The sequence below is a fragment of the Kogia breviceps genome, chromosome 4, assembly GCF_026419965.1.
Source record: "Kogia breviceps isolate mKogBre1 chromosome 4, mKogBre1 haplotype 1, whole genome shotgun sequence".
In the NCBI taxonomy this organism is placed as follows: Eukaryota; Metazoa; Chordata; class Mammalia; order Artiodactyla; family Physeteridae; genus Kogia; species Kogia breviceps.
In genome coordinates, this window is record NC_081313.1 from 54,775,774 (window position 1) to 54,798,936 (window position 23,163).

The following is a 23,163-nucleotide window of genomic DNA, read 5'->3' on the forward strand; positions in this document are numbered from 1 at the left end:
CCCCTGCATCGGCAGGCGGACTCTCAACCACTGCGCCACCAGGGAAGCCCGGGTGGGCTTTTTTATAGTCCTGTTTTATCTCTTTTTTTCTGCTCACAGTTCAAGATGCTATTGTAACAAAAGCCAAAATAAAAAAAATTATTTCGGTGGCGGGGCGGGGGCAGAATCCCATAACAAACTCAGCTCTTGTTCCTCAAGCTCACATATGAACTCACTGTCAGAATAATCTTGCACTAACCTCAATCGTATGTGTAACCCACAGCACTAATTTGCACAAACACAGAACAGGCCCCTCTGGCTCACATCTGACTTGACCCCTTGGCTTTAACCTTATTGTCAGCCTGGGTTCCATGCAGGGCCCTCGGGATCCCATCACTCTTGATAGACCCTCATCCTAGTCCCCCATGACTGAGCTCGGTGAGAGTTTTTCCTCTCCCAAACCGAAAGAGGACATTTTACTACTCTCTTCATATAAACAGACTGCCCGTGTTTGCAGGGCAATTCTCCTCTTCTTCCTATACCAAACATGAGAGTATGAACACTTTTCACCCAGTTTCTCCAAAGGCAGTTTAAAAAGCACCCAAAGGTATCACCTGCTGGGGCCTCATCCCAGTTTAATTATGACTGCCCTGGAGAAAAACAGGGCAAGTAAAACTGTAAAATCAGCTTGCTTGAAGTTGCCCTGGTACCAGAGCTGGTGTGTATAATCCTCTCCTGGCTGAGCTAATTGGCTTAGCTCACTGATGACATTATAGCCTCAGAAGCCATTCTCTGATTACAAGAATGAGAGTTGCCAAATGATCTTCAACCACAGCACTGACGGGCCCAGGGCCACCAGAAGAATATCTGGGGAAAGAGCTATTTTAAACAAATGCTCCTGTGGGTATAAGGATACTTTTCTGTCTAGACTCCTGGTAACACCTGTTGCTCACTCATCTTGTCCTCTGTCCACCATCCCCTTGACAGCAATGTGGCCAAGGCAAACCATGGCCACCTGACAGAGCCCAGAGATGCAGCCATGTGAACAGCAGTCCCTGGCAGCCCAGGCATTGCATGCTCTGGTGCAGCCTGTCAGGCCCAGACAGCTCTGCTGCCAGGTGTCAAGAAGACACCTTCCCTTCTTCTTGTGGGAAGACAGCAGGCTGGTTAAGCCAATAGTTTAAACTTTCAGATGGCCAGGGAAAGGAGTCTTCTTCCTGAGTGTATTACAGGTTTGGTTCTGGCATGCAGATCAGCATCAAGCAAGTAGGAGAGGATGGCAAAATCCTTGTCCACTCCAATCCAATCCTCTATACCTAATCATCCCCAATAAGTGGTTGTCTAGCTTATTCTTAAATCCTTATGGTGACAGGAAACTCACTACCATGTGAAATAGCTCATTTTATTGGGAAGAGTCTTCCTTATACTGAGCTGATCCCTTCCTATAACCTTTGCTCCCTTCATTACATGTTAGAAAGTTACATAGAAAGAATCTCATATCTCTCTCATGCAATTCAAATCAACATAGATTTCTGTGTTAGGCGTATAAAGTGGTGCAGATACATAGGGGTAAGTGAGTGCTGGAAACCTGGGGGAATTTGCCAGTTCCTGGCAGATTAGAGCCCTAGAGACAACAGAGTAAGCCTGGGCTTGGGCAGAGTTGGAGGTCAGATAGGAGACCACTGCATAAAGCTAGGATTCCCAAAGGACCATCCTCAGAGGAAAGAAGAAATAGTGCCATACCAAAAGTCTATAAAGACACTGTCTGAGTCAAACTAGATTCCGGATTGAACAGGAAAAAAAAATATTTCCCTATAAATCCCTAAACACAAGTTCTCATTCTCTGAGGTAAAATTCACACTATATATGTAAACTTAAAAACTCATGTTGAAATCTTCATTTTAAATGGTCCTGTGTTGGTCATGCAAAAGCAAAGTAAACTTTCTCTACAGGAAAACACTTAAAACTCAAGCCTCAGGAATTTTCAGGAATTCTCACAGATGATGTTTCCAGTAACATCAGCTCAAAATTCTAAAATTACCAGGCACACAAGGAAACAAGCTACCATAATCAAGACTGAGAAGCAAGAAATTGCTGAATCAGAATGATAGACTACAGATATTATCATTATCAGATACAGAATGTGAAATAAGTGCATTTAATGTGTTTAAAGAAATTATTTAACCTTAGAGTATTTAATTTTTGAGAGTTTTTTCCTATTTAAAGGGAAAAAAAGCTTATCAAAATTAACAATTCAGGGCTTCCCTGGTGGCGCAGTGGTTGAGAGTCCGCCTGCCGATGCAGGAGACACGGGTTCGTGCCCTGGTCCGGGAGGATCCCACGTGCCGCGGAGCGGCTGAGCCCGTGAGCCATGGCCGCTAGGCCTGCGCGTCCGGAGCCTGTGCTCCGCAACGGGAGAGGCCACAACAGTGAGAGGCCCGCATACCGCAAAAAAAAAAAAAAAAAAAAAAAAAAAAAAAAAAAAAAAAAAAAAAATTAACAATTCAGATTGGAAAAAATGACAAAATAGAACTCTTAGAAATAAAAAAACACAAGAATTGAAAGTGTAAACTCAGCTGATGAGTTTAACCATATAAAACTGGAGAGAGTGAGTAAACTGAAAAATAGGTTCGAAAACAATACACAAAATACAGTATGGCAAAATCCACAGATTTAGGAAGCAATATAAACCCCAAAAAAGATAAGAAAGAAAAAGGAAAAATAAACAACCTAGACCCATTGTAGTGAAACTACAAACATCAAAAGCAAACAGATCTTTAAATCAACCAGAGAGAATAAAACAGATTACCAATAAATAATTTAAATTAGACAGTAAAATTAGACCGACAGCTGATTTCTCAATCACAGCTATGTAAGCTGGAACCCAATAAGATGGTAAGCTTAGAGTGCTAAGAGAAAATAAATCTCAACCTACTATTCTCCAACTAATGAAATTGACTTTTAAGACTGAGAGTGACATATACACACTACTATACACAAAACAGATAATAAGAACTTACTGTATAGCACAGGGAACTCTACTCAATACTCTGGAATGACCTATATGGGAAAAGAGTCTAAAAAAGAGTGGATATGTGTATATGTATAACTGATTCACTTTGCTGTACAGCAGAAATTAACACATTGTAAATTAACTGTACTTCAATAAAAATTTTTTTAAAAAGACTGAAAGTGAAAGATAATTTTAAATAAACCAAAACTAAGAGAATATGTTACTAACAGAAATTCATTAAAGAAACTCACTAAAGGACTTCCCTGGTGGCACAGTGGTTAAGAATCTGTCTGCAGGGGGTTAAGAATGCAGGGGACACAGGTTTGAGCCCTAGTCCAGGAAGATCCCACATGCCAGGGAGCAACTAAGCCCGTGAGCCACAACTACTGAGCCTGTGCTCTAGAGCCCAGGAGGCACAACTACTGAGCCTGTGTGCCACAACTACTGAAGCCCACGCACCTAGAGCCTGTCCAGGCTCCGCAACAAAGAGAAGCAACCGCAATGAGAAGCACACACACCACAACAAAGAGTAGCCCCCGCTCGCCACAACTAGAGAAAGTCTGCACACAGCAACAAAGACCCAATGCAGCCAAAAACAAACAAACAAACAAATAAATAAAACTCTCTAAAGAACTAAAGAAATATTCAAAAAAGGATGTATTTAAGAAAGAAAATGATCCTAGAAAGTAGATCTTAGATGCAAGAAGGATGGAAGAACAAAGTAAATGGGTAACAGGGTAAACATAAATAAACATTGACTATATAAACAGTAACAATTATGATCATTTGAGGGGCTAAAATATCAATGTAGAATTAAACCAATACGTCATGACAACAGTAATTTCTAACTAAAGGAAAAAAAAAGAAGACTGAAGCTAAGGCATTTGATTTCTTGTACAGAAGGAGAATAAAATATTAACTATCTTTAGACATTGCTAAATTAAATGTATCTATTAAAACTTAGGGTAACCATTAAAACAATTTAAATAGAGTATATCATTTCCAAACTACTATAGAAAAACTGGGCAACTGGTGTTAATCAATGAAAAACAAAAGGCAAACAGCAATCAGAGAAGAAAAAGAAATAAAAGGAATTCAAATTGGAAAACAAGAAGTAAAGCTGTCACTGTTTGCAGATGACATGATACTATACATAGAGAATCCTAAAGATGGTACCAGAAAATGACTAGAGCTAATCAATGAATCTGGTAAAGTAGCAGGATACAAAATTAATGCAGAGAAATCTCTTGCATTCCTATACACTAATGGTGAACAATCTGAAAGAGAAATTAAGGAAACACTCCCATTTACCATTGTAACACAAAGAATAAAATATCTAGGAATAAACCTACCTAAGGAGACAAAAGACCTGTGTGCAGAAAATTATAAGATACTAATGAAAGATATTAAAGATGATACAAATAGATGGAGAGAAATACCATGTTCTTGGATTGGAAGAATCAACATTGTGAAAATGACTCTACTACCCAAAGCAATCTACAGATTCAATGCAATCCCTATCAAAATACCAATTTTCACAGAACTAGAACAAAACATTTCACAATTTGTATGGAAACACAAAAGATCCCTAATAGCCAAAGCAATCTTGAGAAAGAAAAACGGAGCTGGAGGAATCAGGCTCCTGGACTGCAGACTATACTACGAAGTTACAGTAATCAAGACAGTATGGTACTGGCACAAAAACAAAAATATAGATCAATGGAACAGGATAGAGAGCCCAGAGATAAACCCATGCACATATGGTCACCTTATCTTTGATAAAGGAGGCAAGAATATACAGTGGAGAAAAGGCAGCCTCTTCAATAAGTGGTGCTGGGAAAACTGGACAGCTACATGTAAAAGAATGAAATTAGAACACTCCCTAACACCATACACAAAAATAAACTCAAAATGGATTAAAGACCTAAATGTAAGGCCAGACACTATCAAACTCTTAGAGGAAAACATAGGCAGAACACTCTATGACATAAATCACAGCAAGGTTCTTTTTGACCTACCTGCTAGAGAAATGGAAATAAAAACAAAAATAAACAAATGGGACCTAATGAAACTTAAAAGCTTTTGCACAGCAAAGGAAACCATAAACAAGATGAAAAGACAACCCTCAGAATGGGAGAAAATATTTGCAAATGAAGCAACTGACAAAGGATTAATCTCCAAAATTTACAAGCAGCTCATGCAGCTCAATATCAAAAAAACAAACAACCCAATCCAAAAATGGGCAGAAGACCTAAATACACATTTCTCCAAAGAAGATATACAGATCCCCAACAAACACATGAAAGGATGTTCAACATCACTAATCATTAGAGAACTGCAAATCGAAACTACAGTGAAGTATTACCTCACACCAGTCAGAATGGCCATCATCAAAAAATATGCAAACAATAAATGCTGGAGAGGGTGTGGAGAAAAGGGAACCCTCTTGCACTCTTGGTGGAAATGTAAATTGATACAGTTACTATGGAGAACAGTATGGAGGTTCCTTAAAAAACTAAAAATAGAACTACCATATGACCCAGCAACCCCACTACTGGGCATGTACCCTGAGAAAACCACAATTCAAAAAGAATCATGTACCAAAATGTTCATTGCAGCTCTATTTACAACAGCCAGGAGATGGAAGCAACCTAAGTGTCCATCAACAGATGAGTGGATAAAGCAGATGTGGCACATATACACAGTGGAATATTACTCAGCCATAAAAAGAAACGAAATTGAGTTATTTGTAGTGAGGTGGATGGACCTAGAGTCTGTCATACAGAGTGAAGTAAGTCAGAAAGAGAAAAACAAATACTGTATGCTAACACATATATATGGAATCTTAAAAAAAACAATGGTCATGAAGAATGTAGGGGGAGAGAGGGGAATAAAGATGCAGACCTACTAGAGAATGGACTTGGGGATACGGGGAGGGGGAAGGGTAAGCTGGGACAAAATGAGAGAGTGGCATGGACATATATACACTGGGAAGTAGCCACAACGCACAGGGAGATCAGCTCGGTGTTTTGTGACCACCTAGAGGGGTTGGATAGGGAGGGTGGGAGAGAGGGAGATGCAAGAGGGAAGAGATATGGGGACATATGTATATGTACAACTAATTCACTTTGTTATAAAGCAGAAAGTAACACACCATTGTAAAGCAATTATACTCCAATAAAGATGTTAGAAAATAAATAAAAATTTTAAAAACAACAACAAAAAAAGAAGGCAATAAAAGGGAAATAAACTTTGAAAACGTGAGGGGAAAAAACATGAGATAAGATAAAAAATAAATCCAAATCAAGGAGCAACCATGATTTAGTGTAAATAGATTAAATTCTCAGTTAAAAGCAAAGGTTGTCATTTTTTAATCCATGTATATGCTAACCACAAAAAAAAACCCAGAAAACCATAAGAATGCAGAAACACTGAAAGTAAAAAGATGAAGTCAGCCAAGTAAATACTAAATTAAAAGAGAGATTTACAAAACAGAAATAAAGTCACGGATGTAGAAAACAATCTTATGGTTACCGGGGGTGGGATAAATTGGGAGACTGGGATTGACATACACACATTATTATATATAAAATAGATAACTAATAAGGACCTACTGTATAGCACAGGGAACTCTACTCAATACTCTGTAATGACCTACATGAGGAAAGAATCTAAAAGAGAGTGGATATATGTATATGTATAACTGATTCACTGCTGTACAGCAGAAAGTAACGCAACATTATAAATCAACTATATTCCAATAAAAATTTTTTGGAAAAAGAAAGGGAGCTATCATATCAGGGAAAATACATTTCTAGGCAAAAAAGTATTACTTAGACATTAAAAGGATCATTGCATATTGATACAAAGTTCTATTCACTAGGATATTATAACACTTATGAACTATATGCTGCTAAGAAGTAGGACTTCAAAAATATTGATAGAAGGCAAAAGGTGAAGGAACCATGGGAAAACTGGCAAACCCACCATCATAGAGGGAAATTTTACACACCTCTCTCAGTAACTGATAGATAAACAGATAAAGCATCACCAAGGATTGGTGGATTTTCCCACTCAACATCCATTCTAATCTCTCTGTGCTGTATCTTCCTGGACTGTGGGGCTAGAAACCTAAAACTACATTTCCCAGGTTCCCTTGTATGACCCAGTTTTCCTGGGACAATCATGTCTGTGCCCATTTTCCTGGTAATTATTAACAGCACCTCCTTTTTACACTCAAAAGTGTCTGGTGTGGATAATAAATTATACGATTACTCTATTTATATGTAAAACACCATAAAAGCAAAAGCTTTTTTCAAGCGTGCTATATTGGTGACTCAAATATCAAAAGCCACATTACTTTCAATGGTATGATTTTTCCAAAAAGGTGAACTCTTCTGAACAAAGCAAATTACAATCTTCTCTTGGATTTACATGATGGTGACATTTCTGGAAAATTCAGTGAGTACTAAAAGCATGCAAAAAATCTTTAGTGCTTACATATAAAACGGAGATTGAGTCGGCTTAGATCATTTTCAACAGGTTTTCCACCTAAACAGAAGTTCAGAGACAATCATGCAGGATGTGAGACAATTCTTCACTGCAGGAAGCTATTCTATACATTGCAGGATATTAAGCATTTACTGCTTCTCACCCACTAAGTGCCAGTTGTGCATCCCCCAATTATTGTGACAAAATCAAAACACCCTCAACATGGTGGCTTCACCCCAGTTTAGCACCACTGAATGTAGGTGATGGAGGGTATTTCAAATTACCAGTGAACATCCATCCAGAACTTGGATCACATGTCAGGGGCTCTGAGGCCTTTCCGTACATCCTGTTTTCCTACAAGTCCTCCCCTTAGACTCTGAAATAGTGGCTAGATTTACTATATCTCTATCCCAGAAGGCATTTCTAAAAATTATCTTTTTATAAAAAAAATAAACTGTTCTAGAGCAGTTTTAGATTGACAGGAAAAAAAAAAAAAGGAAAGATAGTACAGAGTTCCCATACACCCCATACCCAGTTTCTTCTATTATTAATAACTTACATTAGTATGGTACATTTGTTACAATTAATGAACCAATGTTGATACATCATTATTAACTAAAGTCCATACTTTATTCAGACTTCCTTAGTTTTTACCTCATGTCCTCTTTCTGTTCCAGGATCCCAGCCAGGACACCTCATTACATTTAACGGTCATGTCCCCTCAGACTCCTCTAGGCTGTGATAGTTTCTCAGACTTTCCTTGGTTGTGACGACTTTGACAGCTTTGCAGAATCTGAGTCAGGTATTTTGTAGAATGTTCCACAGTTAAAATGTGTCTCCTAATTAGACAGGAGTTATATGTTTTGGGGGAGGAAGATCCCAGAATTAAAGTACCATTCTCATCACATCATATCAAGGGTAACTGCTATCAACATGACTTATCACTGTTGATGTTAATCATCTGGCTCCAGGTGGTGTTGGTCAGATTTCTCCACTGAGAAATTACTACTTATTCCCCCTTTCCATACTGTGCTTTTTGGAATGCACAGCTCACAATAAAGTGTGGGGTGTTATACTCCCCCTCCTTGAGGACAGAGTATCTGCATAAGTTACATGGAATCCTTCCACATGGAAGTTCTCAACTCTCTCCCAGTTATTTATTAATCAATTGTTTATATCAGTATGAACTCATGGTATTTATTTTATATTTTTGGTTATGATCCAATATTATTTTATGTATCTTGTTTTGCAATTGTTCCAGCTTTTGCCATCGGTTCCTATGTCCCTTTGACATACCTCGATTATTGGCACTGGGGTGAAGCGGGTGGTTTTGGTTTTGGTTTTCTTGGCTGTGCCTCGGGGCTTGTGGGATCTTAGTTCCCCTACCAGGGATTGAACCTGGGCCCTCAGCAGTGAAAGCGTGGAATCTTAACCACTCGGCTGCCAGGGAATTTCCCGGGGGTTTTTTGTTGTTGTTGTTGTTGTTGTTTTAGAGCTTCCTTACCTTCTGGCACTAGAGGATGCTCCAGAATCAACTTGTAAATATCCTGTCTCTGTGCTAAAATTAGCTTTCTTTATTTCTTTTTTTTTTTTTTTAACAATTTTATTGGGTTTTTTTTGTGATATGCGGGCCTCTCACTGTTGTGGCCTCTCCCGTTGCGGAGCACAGGCTCTGGACGCGCAGGCTCAGCGGCCATGGCTCACGGGCCCAGCCGCTCCGCGGCATGTGGGATCTTCCCGGACCGGGGCACGAACCCGTGTCCCCTGCATCGGCAGGCGGATTCTCAACCACTGCGCCACCAGGGAAGCCCCTTTATTTCTTATACTAGAGAATGGTGTTAGAACCAAGATCCAGGTGCTAAGTGTACTGGTTGCTACAGGGGTAGCATTGCTTCTCGGCCATCTCAGCTGACAGAGCAAGGGAGTACATGTGCGTACACTAAGCCATGAATATAATCATATATATAAATAAATATTACTACATGTAATCATCTGTATTAGGCTAAACACGAGTTCACCGACCCTCTAACCATGAGAATCATTTTAACCTGCTCTCCTTGCTTATCTGTAATCCCACCCCAACAGTTAAAAAACCTGGTTCCCACCATGCACCATCCACTTAATCATTTAGTTCCAGTATACATTATAGCAGTATCAGGATTGTTAATCCAGGCTCCCATGGGAAACAACTTTATTAACTAGAGTATATACAATGCTACGGACACTTTGCCTTTAGCCCTACAGACTCTGCTCATTTCCAAACTTACTTAGGTCAGCACCTTTTTCCTCCACCCCAGTCAGTGAGTTGTTTCATACATTTGTAATACAGCTAGATTATTCTGTCATTATCCATTCCATTATCCATTCCATCCTGGAATCCCCTGACTTCCTAAACCATTTTTTCACTTGGATACATTAAGATTCCCACTTTGCACTCTAAAATTCTATAGGTTTTGACAAGTGCATTTTTTTCATATACTCACCATTACAGTATCCTACAGAATAGCTTGATCACCCTAAAAAATGCCTCACGCTTCATCCTTAAATCCCTACCCCTAAATCCCTGGTCACCACTGATCTTTTTGCCATCTTTATAATTTTGTCTTTTCCAGAATGTTATATAATTGGGATCGTACAGTATGTAGCCTTTTCAGACTGACTTCTCTCATTTAGCAATATACATTTAAGATTCATGCATGTCTCTTCATAACCTGATAGCTCATTTCTTTTTATCACTGAATAATATTCCATTGTATGGATGTAACATAGTCTTTACATCCATTCACCTATTGAAGGACATTTTGGTTATTTCCATTTTTTGGTGCTTATGAAAAAAACAGTTATAAACATTCATGTGCAGGTTTGGGTAAGGGAATAAGTTTTTTACTCAGTGGGATAAATACCTACAAGATGCTTGTTAGATCATATGAAAAACTGTAATTAAATTTGTAAGAAACTGTTATTCTAGCTTCCAAAGTGGCTGAATAATTTTGCAGTGAATAAGAGTTTCTATTGCTCTGCATCCTTGTCATCAAATGGTATTGTTAGGTTTTTGGCCATTCTAATAGGTGTGGAGTGGTATCTCACTGTTGTTTTAATTGACAATTCTCTAAAAACAAATGATGTTTAGCATCTTTTCATAGGCTTATTTGACCTCTATATATCTTTTTTGGTGAAGTATGTGTTCAGATCTTCCTTCCATTTTTTCAATTGGGTTGTTTTCTTATTGTTGGGTTTTTTAAGGTTTTTGTATATATTTTAGACAAGTCCTTTATAAGATATGCATTTTGCAAATATTTTCTGCCGGTCTATGGCTTGTCTTTTCATTTTTCTTAATAGCATTTTTCACAGAATAGAACTACTGATTTTAATAAAGTTCAATTATCAGTTTTTCATGGATTAGGCTTTTGGTGCTAGATCTAAAAACTCATAACCAAACACAAAGCCATCCAGATTTTTCTCCCATTTTTCTTCTAGAAGTTTTATAGCTTTGTACTTTACACTTAGGTCTACGATACATTTTGAGTTAATTTTTGTGAATGGTTTAAGATCTGTGTCTAGGCTCATGTTTTTCAATATAGATATACAATTGTTCCAACACCATCCGCTGAAAACATTATCCTTTCTCCATTAAATGGCCTTTGTTCTTTTGTTAAAGGTCAGTTGACTATACTTGTGTGGGTCAATTTCTGGGCTCTCGCCTGTTCCAATGATCTATGTGTCTATTCTTCAGTATTGTGTTGGTTATTCCATATAAATTTTAGAATCAGTTTGTCAATGTTTACAAAATAACTTGCTGGGATTTTGAGATTTTTTTTTAATCTATAGATCAAATTGGGAAAAACTATGTCTTAACAATGTTAAATCTTCCAATCCATGAATACAGAATTTCTCTCCATTTATTTAGATCTTTTTTTTTTTTTTTTTTTTTTTTTTTTTGCAGTACGCAGGCCTCTCACTGTTGTGGCCTCTCCCGTTGCGGAGCACAGGCTCCGGACACGCAGGCTCACGGGCCCAGCCGCTCCTCGGCTTGTGGGATCTTCCCAGACCAGGGCACGAACCCGCGTCCCCTGCATTGGCAGGCAGACTCCCAACCACTGCGCCACCAGGGAAGCCCTAGATCTTCTTTTTTTAAAATTAGTTTTAAATACTGATTTTTGTATTTTCTGAATACAGCTCCTGTACATATTTTGTTGGAGTTACACCGTCTACTTTTGTGCTACTGTAAATAGTATTTTTTAATTTCTAATTCAAATTATTCCTATGTATATAGGAATGCAGGTAACTTATAACGGAGTATTCCTAATTCCTCCTTCCCATCTCTTATGAAAGTGCTGTCATTCCTTTCACTTATCCATATGCTTTAATCACCCAATACACAGTTATTAATGCTTTAAATAAATGGGTATCTTTCAGATCAATTAAGAATAAGATAAATAAAAGATATTATCTTTACTCCTTTTCTAACAGTTTCTTTATACAGATCTGAGTTTCTGACCTACATCATTTTCCTTCTGCCTGAAGAACTTCTTTTAACATTTCCTGAAAAGAAGATCTGGTGGTCATAAATTCCTTTACTTTTTGTTTATCAGAAAATGCCTGTATTTCTTCTTCATCTTAGAAGGAATATTTCAGCATATATAAAATTCTAGGTTGGTTGGGTTTTTCTCTCAATACTTTATACATTTCATTGTACCTTCTTCTTGCTTATGAGGTTACTGATGAGAAGTTCACTGTAATTCTTATCCTTGTTCCTCTACAAGTATGGTGTTCTTTCTTCTAGCTTCTTTCAAAATTTTCTCTTTGTCTTTGGTGTTCTGCAGTCTGAATATGATATGTCAAGCAGGTATTTATTCTGCATAGTGCTTTCTGAGCTTCTTGGATCTGTTCTTTGGTGTCTGTCATTAATTTAGAAAGTCCCTGGCCATTATACTTCAAATATTTCTTCTGTTCTGGTCTCTCTTTCTTCTGCTTGTATTCCAATTAAACATATATTACACCTTTGAAATAGTACCTATGGTTCTTGGGTGATGAGTTCTGGTCTTTGTTGGAGTTTTTTCCCATTCTTTTTTCAACTTGAATTTTAGTTGGGGAAGTTTCTATTGACCTATCTTCAAGCTCAGTGATTCTTTGTGTCCAGTCTACTGATGAGACATCAAAGACATTCTTCATCTCTGCTACAGTATTTTTTTTAGTTCTAGCATTTCCTTTGATTCCTCCCTAGCATTTCCATTTCTCTGCTTACATTATCCACATGTTCTTGTATACTGTCTACTTTTTCTACTTTTTTCACTAGAGCTCTTAACTTATAAATCATTGCTACTATTTTAAATTCTGTATCTGATAATTACAACATCTGTGTCATATCTAAGTCTGGGCCTGATGCTTAGTCTCTTCAGACTATTTTATTCTTGCCTTTGGTAAGCTTTGTGGTGAGGTATGAGAGAGAGGAAGCATTCTATAAACATATGATTATATCTCAGTTTTAGTGGACTTTAGTCTCTGGACTGTGACCTTCACAAGTGCTTCTTGTAGCTTTCTACTGACTTAAATGAGAATGGAAGGCTAAAGGGGGCTCGAGTGGGAGGAATGTTCTTTCCCCAGTGAGATAAGGTTCTGGCATTTTCCCCTTGAAGAGTAGGCCTTGGTTAGGGAACATGCTCATGGAATATCACAATGATTACTCTTCCCCTCCCCTGCCAAAGCCACGGGGAATCCCTCTTGAACCTTCACCATGAGAACCTGGTAGTGTTCCTGGAGGTGAAACCCACAGAAGTGTGAGGACCCCCTAAGACTATAACACCAGGAGTTTCTCACTTTTGGACTAGCTCACACTCAGCTTCCAGCAAGTCATCAAAATTATCACTTTTATTACCAAAATTACCAGCAGCTTCTACTTTAGATAAGCAGATCTAAGCTGTGGCTCTTTGGATTCACTTTTCTCTCCAGATTTCAGGGTGGTGATTTGTCCTGCAACTTCATTTCTCTGATAGGTCTCAGAAAAGTCATTGGTATATAGTTTATTCCAATGTTTCTTGCAAAAATAGAAGTGGTGACTTTCAATCCAAAGATGTTTCAGAGCTGACACTGAACGTCTAAAAATTATCTATTTTAATTAGAAAAAAACTTAAACAAGATTGGCAGGATGTAGTCATTGTTAAAGCTGAGTGACAGACTCATAGCTGTTCTTTATAAAATCTCTACTTTTAGAACATTTGAAAATTTTCTTAACAAAAAAAGTTAATTTTAATAAAAATTATTAAGTATCTGAAACAGGGTAGCTTTAATTAATAGGCACAGAGGAGGAAAATATAGTCATAGCCAACAGTATTTATTGAATATCCAATATGTGCCAAGGACTGTGCTAAGATAATTAGGATACAACGATGAAGACTACTGTTTCCTGCCCTCATGGAACTGACTGCCTTTTGGGAACAGCTAGCGTTATGTAAGTAATTATGAATTAATTATTGTGTTAAGGGCTACAAAGGAGGCTTTTTTCATGGTGCTATGGAAGCAGATAATAGAGAATAAAGAATCTAACCTGGTCTGGAGGGTAAGAGGAGGGCATCTCAAAAACAATCAGAAGAGACATTGCAAGAGGAGACCCCATGCTGGGCCTATCTTCAGGAGACCCAGCAGCCTGGATGGAAGGTATAACCTGAAGTTAGTCAGGCTGGACCTGCCTGAGGGCTGGCCTCCAAAGGTTGAACATAATAAAGATAATGTTAAAGGTAAAACTAGTGAGAATGTTTCAGAAGAAAGCAAAATTTCCATAAACTGGAATCCCAAGTAACCTCCTACCCCTCCTGACCACCTGAATCTAGATTGGACAACCAAGTGAGATTTTCACAATTCATTCTTGTTTCCTATAATATTAACTTTTCGATGAACCCTCCTTCCCTACCCATTCAAATTCTCTCTGGGTACCAGTAAGCTCTGGATTAACTTGTTCCTGGAGTAATCCCATAGAAGAAGGGTTGAGACTTCATGTTGGACAGAGATAAAGACAGAGGAGCTAAGTAATTAGAAAAAAAAATTGAAATTTTGGAGTTCTGCACACAGGCGTGCCATGGTTGCAACATATAAACTAATGCAAGATACATGTCTCTTGTGTGTAACATTTCTTTCCCATCTGGAAAACAAAAATTATGCCACTTACCAGCTCTAATGTGGACTATTGCTAAGCAAGTTGAACAATTATGTCTATGAAAATATTTTCTATCGATTTATTACATAGCTTAATGATAATTTATAATGGTAATTATTAAAATATAGACTGATATCAACATTTAGAGCAATGTCTAAACTTCCCAAGTTATCAATTTATAATTTTTCAAATAATAGCAATTACTCATCTTTATTATTGTGGCTAAATGATAATGATTTGTAATATAGTATCATATGTTTGCTCTAAATAATAAGAGAAACACTAATCTATTATGGTGAAGATAATAACACTAATAATGGAAGAGTGATGATTGCTAATCACTTCATATTATTGGTATTAAAATATCCAATCATCAAAAATCGGGGATTTCCCTGTTGGTCTAGGGTTAAGACTCCACACTCCCAATTCAGGAGGCGCGGGTTTGATCCCTGGTGGGGAACTAAGATCCCACACACCACACAGCGTGGCCAAAAATATATATATATGGGGCTTCCCTGGTGGCAGTGGTTGAGAGTCCACCTGCCGATGCAGGGGACACGGGTTCGTGCCCCGGTCCGGGAAGATCCCACGTGCCACGGAGCGGCTGGGCCCGTGAGCCATGGCCGCTGAGCCTGCGCGTCCGGAGCCTGTGCTCCGCAACGGGAGAGGCCACAGCAGTGAGAGGCCCACGTACCGCAAAAAAAAATAAAATAAAAATCAGGTGAAATAAAACCCAGTGAAGGCGTATGGCAAAATAAGTGATCCATACTCGCCAAATATTTCAAATCAGGATTCTAGGCCAGTCGTTTGCCACACTGGCTGCCCATTAGGAAAGACAAGACTGGGGACCTTTTTAAAAATACCAATGCCCAGTACCCCCCACCTCCCACCCCCAAGAAACTGATTTAATCAGACCAGGTGTGGCCAATTTTTTTTCAAGTTCCCCAAGTGACTCTAACATGCAGCCAGAGTTGAAAACCACTGCTCTTGATGCTTGATTTTTACACCTGAAAATAAAGATCTATTTGCTCCTAGGGGCAAAATGGAATTCAGAAACCCACTTGCCCAGCCTCTGTCAATCAGTTCTGTGTATAGCAGAGGAATGAGTTGTTAGTTTTAGTTGTCAAAGCATTTTCTTCATGGAAAAGAAGTACATTAAAATACCAAATTACAGTATTTACATATTGCATGTTTTTTTCCAACTGCGTTCCCATAGCAACTAAATCCATTTGCTCCCTACTTTCTCCTGAGTTATTTTCCATCGTGAGCCATGCTTTATTAGTGAGGCAAACAGTCTGCCCTCTGAAATGACTGTTTTGCTGTTTACTATTTCTTTGCCAAGGAATTCAACTCTACTTGGCATCTTCCTCCCTCCTGTGCTACCAGAATTTGATAAAGTTGGCTGCTGGTTTGGGCAGAGATAGTGTCCCTGCCCACTTCCCTCAATCTGGAGCAGTCCCTGGGTTTTTTCTGATGAGCTACTCAAGAAAAGTCAAGTGGAGAGGGAAGCTTCCCTCAGGGAACCTGGAACTGGAAAAGGATGCAAGAGAGGGGACCCATCGAATCCCAAACAGTGACCAAGTTGATTAAATTGACAGTGGACAGAGGGTAACCTAGTTCCCAGGGACCTCACTAGGCTTGGTCAGGCAGGGTCACTGGTAGAAAGGAGTCACGGCTTTGGAGCTGGACACCCTCGAGCAAGCAGGGAGAAAGTGAGTCCTGCTCCTGTCATGAAAGCATTACTCAGTTCCCTGAGAGGAGGCCCCAACTAGGCGTAGGACACTGAGATTTCTTTGTGATTTCACCCAGACAACTTGGCAGACTGCAGGGCCTGTTTGTTTGTTTGAAACTATGACATTTCCCTTGCTAACGGGGCTCCGCTTTGCAAGGGGACAGGGATGCCAAAGAAGATTGCAGGAGGGAGGCACCAGGCCCGGTGCTTGGGCGCAGCTCCCCTCGCTGACACCTGCCGCCAGGATGGACCTGGGCCACCGGCACCAGAGGAGAGATGAGGGCCACCAGAGGCCTGGTGATGCTTCAAAATCTCTTCTCACTTGCTGATTCAGAAGCCTCCTCTGTCCAACAGCACTAATGGAGAAGACTTGTTTCCTCCTTTCTCCCAGGCTCCAAATAAAAGTCAGAGTTGTGGTGTAGCTGCCCCGGGGGTAAGGAGGCTGGTCACCCAGGCGGCCTCAGATGGCAGCAACAGAAATCACAGGCAGTCAGAGCTTCCCTCTCACGAGCAACTTACAGATGTGCCTCAGTTACATCGCTTACTGCCAGGTTCTGGGGGTCACTGATACAGTCCTTCAGGACTCTTCCACCAACATCATTTATTCAAGAATAACTCCCTGTATCAGTTGGGGTCCCAGAGGAAACAGATGCCATACTTGAATTGGGTAATTTGAGGAGAGTTTAATTAAGGGACTATTTACAAAGGTATGGGCAGGGATACCCATAACATAACATAACACAAGATATGGTGTGTTACCTCAGAGCTAGTACTAGAAGGGCACTGCTAACACCCGAGGCCCAAAGAGCAGAACCCAGAGGCAAAGCTGTATGGAGCTGACAGGAGCCGAGGCCTTCAGCTGAGGGAGGCGGCCAGCATGCCATTAGCACACAGGCATAGAGGCAAGGAAATGAATACCTGGACCTCATTCTCCTCTCTCCCTTCCATCTGCCACCAGAGCTCACACTGCCAAACCTAACTGTAAGTTGAGGGCAAGGGAGCTCATTGATCTGGTCCACACAGGTCAGCCTCCTGGGGCACAAAACAAGGTGAAGTGGGGGGAAAGTGTCTGGGAGGGCAGATGAAGACATCAAGCATCCTGTCTTATGCACCAGAGCCGCCATGATACCCCATTACAGGAACAGATTTGTTCCACCATTGTCAGAGCCCTCCCAAATGCCAGCAAATCCCAAGACAACTGTGTCCAGGGGGTCGAAAGGGAACACTGAGAGTTGGTAATATGATGTTCAACCACAAGGAAGGCAAGCGGAAGCCTGATTTACACAAGAACATAGAGGTGATACTGAGAATATAGACTCAGCGTCCCAGCCCTATTCAGTGGTACATCACAGACTTGAATCACATTGCTGTTCATGTTTTACACTTTTCCTGCTCAAAAGGAAATCACAAGGACCCTGATATGCCCGCTTCACGTGGAACACCTGCCTGGTTACTTATTTAGAAAAAAAAAAAAGGTAAAGGGAAGCCCAGTTATTCTGAAGTTTGGTTTCATTTGCAGCATTAATTATGGACAGGCTTTTAGAGTCTGACAAGATGACACTTGATTAGGGAATATTACTCAGCCAAGAAAAGAATGAAATCTTGCCATTTTTGACAACGTGATTCTAGAGGGTATTACGCTAAGTGAAATAAGTCAGACAGAGAAAGACAGATACCATATGATTTCACTTGTATGTAGAATCTACAAACCAAATGAACAAACAGAACAGAAACAGAGTCATAAAAATAGAGAACAAACAGGTGATTGCCAGAGGGGAGGGATGTGGGGGCAGGCGGTGAGGAAACAGGTGAGGGAGATTAAGAGGTACAACTTCCAGATACAAAGTTAATGAGTCACAGGGATGAAACGTACAGCAAGGAGAATACAGTCAGTAATATTGTAATAACTCTGTGTGGTGACAGATGGCAACTAGACTTCTTGTGCTGATCATTTAATGCACAGAAATATCAAACTAACATAGTGTTGTAGGTCAGTCAGTAAACTGAATAAATAAAAATTTTTAAAAAAAGATGATACTTGATTATTGAAACTCTGATGTCTAAGGAAAATCTGCAGGATGAGTGGTCCACATTCTGGTGGAGCTTGGATAAGAGTAGATATTTGAAACGATGTACAGAGTATACGGAGGTAAGAGCAAGGTGCTCTTCTGCTACCTTCGAGTGGGGTGAGGGGAGGTAATAATTGTTACAACATCTGTCCTACCTGATTTAAGCAACCTGTCCAACGTTCTATGTTTTGCCTGTTCGTATTACAAGGAACCAGCAGAGTGCCTGTGCATGGCTCAAAAAAAGATGCTCTGACCAAATGCTAATAATGGTGATTGTGGGAAGTAGCACAGCTTTTTTTAAATTCAAGGTCACATGCAAACTTGGTGGTGCGTTCGTTCTCTACTGCAATTATTCATAAAAATTCATAATTTCCTGGATTTCAAAACCAGGTTAAAGATGTATGCTTAATCAGTTTAACTCTAGAATTGGCCCACTTTAAGGTTAAAGAAGACAAAATTTACCAAACTGGTCAGAAGAAGGTAACATGGGGTGGTAGAAATCAGATTCTAATTAATTTGGACTCTCCATACTTTATACTGTTTTATTTAATACGTTCAATTTTTCCTAGTTGTTTGCTGACTGGGTGTATCATGCACTGGTCATCTAAGAATCATTCTTCTTTGTAGTCCATAGCTATGGTGACCATATTTTCCCAAGTAAATATTAAAATTTACCACCTTGACTCATACTAACCTGGAAACATATGGTCACCATGGTTATGATACATACAGAGGCACACTGTGGTTAACAGCATTCATAATAATAGCCAAAAATACCCTCTCAAAAGCCTCTCTTTAACCCATGAACCTGTTCTCCAGGAAACTTGATACCTGTGATCAGAGTGGTTCACAGTAAGTTCAGACAAATGGAGGCATTTGTCACTTCCCTTGTACTTTCATCCTTTTGCCTTCCCATATCCAACAACTACCCCTCTCCCATCCAAAACAATAGAGCAAATACACTGAACACAAACCAATACACTCCACTCTGCTCTTAAGCCATAGAATTTCTCCACTGAGATCTTTAGTAAACCACTTTGCCCAAACAGCTGAGGTCACCACTGTCCAGACAAGCCCCTTGGTTTTCAATCTTTCCTCTCTTCTCCACTGCAATTGAGGTTCAGGTCTCCACAGCTATGGTCTCCTTCTAAGACCCAGGTTAGTCACAGGAGGCACTTGGAGAGCCACATGTCTTGTGTGGCTATAGAGTAGGTTCTGGCGAGAACAAGGAAGACTGGGCCCAATGGAGAGGGGGAAACTGATTATCCTCCATACACTGGGACTGGAGTTAGATACAAGGCCAAAGATTTTGTAATTTTTCCTACAGCATCCACAACAATAGCCTATAATAGCATCCACCAGTGAGGAGCTATCACTGGTTTCTAAGCAGGGATGTGAATTAATCAAAGACAATTTTGCTGGCAATGGGAAGGATGAAATGGGAGGGATGGGGAGAGAAAACTGCAGGTGAGACACCAGGTGACAGATGAGAGCACAACTCTAGCAGTTTCAGTAGAGAAGGAAAAAAAGAGAATATCTAGAAAGAAAATTTCTCAACAGAGTCAAATGCTGTAGAAAAGTTAAAGAGAATAAAATTTTTTGAATTTAGCTATTTGACCTTGTGGTTGGTGTCAAGAAAACTAAAAGGACATAATCCTGTTTCTCAGAAAACTGTCACTCTAATTGAGGAACACAAAATGTTAATGAAATGCTAAAGTATCTAGAACACAATTTGGTGTCTATGAAATATTTCTTAAATGACGAAGATGTTCTTCCACCTTTTTTTTTCCTTCCCACCTCTTCACACTTCTTTTTTCTTCCTAGAGACCTGCCTTTTCCCAGATGACAAAAGTTGTTGTCACAAAAGTCGATATTTTAGTTTATAAGTCCCCTTAACTTACAGATATTTTTCTTTCTTTGGGTTAGTTTAAACCTCACTTATGATGTTAAACGGTAAGTGAGTTTTATTTTATTTTGTTTTAAAGATCATTTCACTAGGGGAAAAAAAAAGAAGATGAGCTGGAGGCAGAAAGGTAAGTTAAGAGATTCTTGTACTACTTTTCTGGTTATTTTAAGATACTATACCATCTTCCAGGTGCCAAAGGATGAGTATTTACTCCTTACAAGGTAAATTCTAACTCCACTGGAACAAAAACACAAATATGCAGCTACAAATCAAATCTTTTCCCCAAAACTCTAGGCTTAGGACTATGTGGTCAGCTGAATTCTTGGAAGACATAGTTCCTCAAAGGGGATCCTGGGCTGATCCAGGAAGAAATAATAAAGCTGTTGCTTAATGTATTTGCAACTCAGCACAAAACACAAAGGTGCTCAAGGTGTAAGGTTATTAAGCCATGAGACTGATTCTGTAAAGCACACAGGAACAACCAAAAAAAAAATCTTTTTTTTAATATTATAAAGCAACTATCAAATATCATAAAATCCTCTCACAGTCTTCTGTTTTCTACCATGAGCCTGGTTTCACTTTAATACCCCCCAAACCACTCTGTGGAAATGTTTTACATGTCAACAAAGAAGCAAACAGTAACCAGAGTAGACAAAGAGAAATTTAGCTCAGACTTACAGGTTTATATATAGAGTAGCCAGACATTCTTTTCCTATTCTGCCCTTTGCACTTGCATTCTCTAGATCATGTGTCTAAATGCTACGCTGTATGCTCAAATGCCTTTGAATACAATATATTACCTCCTGTTGAGACCCACATTGTTCTCCCCTGATTTTTTGGTAGTCTTCCCACCCTCTATTACTAGTGTAGTGGTGGGTTTTGTTTTCATTCCTCAGCTACATACACTAAATTCCATCCAGAGCACTTATTCGCCTGGCTTTTTTTGGCATCTTTCCACGTGCGTCTGCATTCCTGTTAAGGGTAACATCTTCATCCCTTTCCATTTCCCCTCTTTTCCATTTCCTATGGTTTTCTCTATTTCTGTTCTTTGGCCAAACCTCCCTGCAGCTACATGTGTTTTCAAATCTTCCCTGTATTTTAAAATTATCTTGGTATTCTCAGCCTTTGGGCTTTCAGGACTTATTCAAACTCTCTCATCTTTCCTCTGCCGCCTTTCTAATTACTTCTGGGTCTCATTTTTCACGGTCTACCCATAACTTCTTTTTAAGTAAAATTTACTTTCTAAACAGTGAGATGTTTTACCAGGAGAGATGCTTTCTGCAACCTCTGCTTGCAGCACAAATTCAAAGTCTTCAAGATGAGTGATCCACCCATCCATTTGCTTCCATCTGAACTATCCAGAGTTCTAGTATCTCCCCTTGTCATGAGTGATATAGACCACATTTCCCTATTAGAAAATGTTCCCAGAATTGGGAAATTTAGGCTAAGAGTGAGCCTGTACCAATGGCAAGTTACTGGCATCTCCTCTCTTAGCATCCTACATTGCTTGCCTTCCCCATAATCTCATCATCCTTTCCAAAAGGACTTTCTGAACTTTGTAAAAGGCACATACATACACCACACAGACTCACTTGGAAGCCTGATAATGAAAATTAACCAGCAATTATCCTACAATTCATGGGGTCCTCACTGTCTTCTTATTGATCTTGATGATCAGTAGTCAGATATCTGAGTTCTGTTATTTAACATTCATCTTCCTTCTCTCCTCTGTGAGCAGACATATCTTGATGAAGCCCTCATTTAGTAGGGACAATATTGGCATCTCTATGAGAACAGTATAAAATAATATTTAGCACCCATTTTAGTTTTAGTTCAAAACACAAAGTTTAAATGCCACAAAAAACAGATTTATGGATCATTCTGTTTAAAGCTTTACTTATGACAACACTATGGACATATTCTAAGATAGTTCTACCTCAAAAAAAAGGACTATAAGAACATTCGTAAGATGCCAGTTTGAACCCATGCATTAAATTGCCTTCCTTGTGCTCGCTTTGGCAGCACATGTGCTAAAATTGGAACGATACAGAGATCAGCATGGCCCCTGCCCAAGGATGACAAGCAAATTTGTGAAGTGTTCCATGTTTTTATATACAATGGAATATTACTCAGCCATAAAAAGGAACGAAATTGGGTCATTTGTAGAGACATGTTTGGAGATAGAGACTGTCATACAGAGTGAAATAAGTCAGAAAGAGAAAACCAAATATCATACATTAATGCATATTTGTGGAATCTAGAAAAAAGGTACAGATGAACTGGTTTGCAAGACAGAAATAGAGACACAGATGTAGAGAACAAATGTATGCACACCAAGTAGGGAAAGAGGGGATGGAATGAAATGGGAGATTGGAACTAACATATATACACTAATATGTATAAAATAGATAACTAATGAGAACCTGCTGTACAGCACAGGGAACTCCACTTTGCTGTACAGTAGAAACTAACACAACATTGTAAAACAACTATACCGCCCTAAAAAAATTTTTTTTAATCCAATTGGACATTTATATCAAATATTAAACATTTTCTATCTCTTGGTTTCTATTATGTACTTTAAAATTCTGTTAGCAACTTGAATATGGTATATTTTTCATGGACCTCCCCATCTCTCTTGGGAGACTAGTAGATATAACTAAATATGCTTAATGAATTAATCAGCATGAGGGACAAAAGTCACAACTGATGACATGAAACACATTATAGATGTAATTCCTGCTTTCCATCTGCAACAAAGAGTATTTGATGACTCTGAACTTAAATTAATAATTTTTTGTAATGAACTTACAGTAGGTGACT

At 39.2% G+C, this 23,163-nt stretch overlaps 1 non-coding gene across 1 annotated transcript; it reads left to right on the forward strand.

Annotated features, from left to right (window-relative positions):
- The first annotated feature begins 22,346 nt into the window (after nt 1-22,346).
- Nucleotides 22,347-22,450, forward strand: LOC131756448 (U6 spliceosomal RNA). Its single transcript, XR_009335631.1, has one exon. It is a non-coding gene; the product is annotated as a U6 spliceosomal RNA (small nuclear RNA).
- Nucleotides 22,451-23,163: the final 713 nt, after the last annotated feature.